Raw genomic sequence first — 1646 nt, 5'->3', positions numbered from 1 at the left:
TAGGGAGTCTTTGAGTGGATAGAGTAGGCAAGGGTATTCCAGGTAGATGGAATAGCACATATGAATGTCTCAGGAAACGTTCGTTTAAATTGAATAAGAGGGTTGGTTTTTGTTTTTTGAGACAAGGTCTCACTCTTTTGCCCAGGCTAGAGTGCAGTGCTGTCATCATAGCTCACTGCAACCTCAAACTCCTGGGCTCCAGTCAAGTCATCCTCCTGCCTCAGCCTCCTGAGTAGCTGGGAGTACAGGTGCACACCACCATGGCTGGCTGATTTTTCTGTTTTCAGTAGAGATGGGCTGTAGTGATCTTGCTCAGGCTGATTTTGAATTCCTGGCCTCAAGCAATCCTCCCACCTTGGCCTTCCAGAGTGCTAGGATTACCAGTGTGAGCCTCTACACCTGGCCTAAATTAAATAAGAGGTTTTTAAAGAAGCATCAGGTTAATTAGAGACGATATAGAGAGATAAATGGAACAAGATCAAAGATAAATAAGATGCAGAGGTAGCCTTTTCTCTTTCCTTCAACCACCAAGTCATTTAACAAACATTTGCCAACTTATACTTCTGTTCTGGGTACCACAGGATGGGTTAGACCCAATCCTGCTCTTGATAAGCTCTGGTTTAGTAGAGGACATGATCACGGGGAACATCTCAAAGGGAAGTACAAGGCCTGTGGGAGGTCAGATGAGGCAGACACCGACTCTAACCTGGTTTCACAGAACCCAGGCTTCCTTGAGGTTTATGAGCTCAGGTTCTGCCACCCTCCATCCTGCTTCCTCATTGACATCTATTGACTCCCTGGTCACTTCCCCTCATTCCTGAAGACAACACTTGTCACACACTTCCTCGCCACCCCAACCCATGCTGTCCTGCTGGGATACTTAACTGCTGATCCATGGCGATCCATCCTTCCAATTATCTAGCTTCACAGTCTCTTTAACGCCTCACCTCTGGTGACCTTCATCCCACTCCAGCCATCGAGTCCCATGACCACATCTTGGATTTTAGTCATTACCCAGAAGTGTAGCAGACACAATGCACATTTACTGAGCACTTATACCACACAGCAGGCACTGTGCCAAATGCTTTACATGTGTTTCTCCCTCACACAAACCTGCAAGGTTGGTATTAGTATCCTCACTTTACAGTTGAGGATACACACTCAGGAAGGTGAGTCACATGCCTGGTGCACACAAACCTCATGTTTAGGAAAATGACAGAGCCAGGATTCTAACACAGGACTGTCTTGAGTCCCAAATTAAAAATCCCTGGTTTTAACCACAACCCAGTACTGTATCCCATGTTTAGAATCCTGTTCTCTCATCCCAGCACCCGCCTTTCAGCTCTGACAGGCCCTCACACCTGTAGCATCAACTCAGAGACAGTTCTTCTCCCTTCATCCCTCTGTTTTTTGCCAGCCTGCCAGACCCCTCCTGGCTGCTGTCTCTTCCCTGCCCAGCCAGAGTCTCATATTGGACCATCTGATCTCTCTCACTGGCTCTCTAATAGTCAAGGTCCCGGCAGGAAATAGAAGGCACCACAGCTGGGATTTTGAAGATAATTTAATGACGGGAGTATTTGCAGAGGTGTGGGCAGGGTTGAGGGAACCAACAGGAAGGTTAAGGCAGCAGGAAGCTGTGACCACCC

The sequence above is a fragment of the Propithecus coquereli genome, unplaced genomic scaffold, assembly GCF_000956105.1.
Source record: "Propithecus coquereli isolate 6110/MARCELLA unplaced genomic scaffold, Pcoq_1.0 Scaffold42, whole genome shotgun sequence".
Classification (NCBI taxonomy): Eukaryota; Metazoa; Chordata; class Mammalia; order Primates; family Indriidae; genus Propithecus; species Propithecus coquereli.
Note: the sequence above shows the minus strand (reverse complement) of the source record.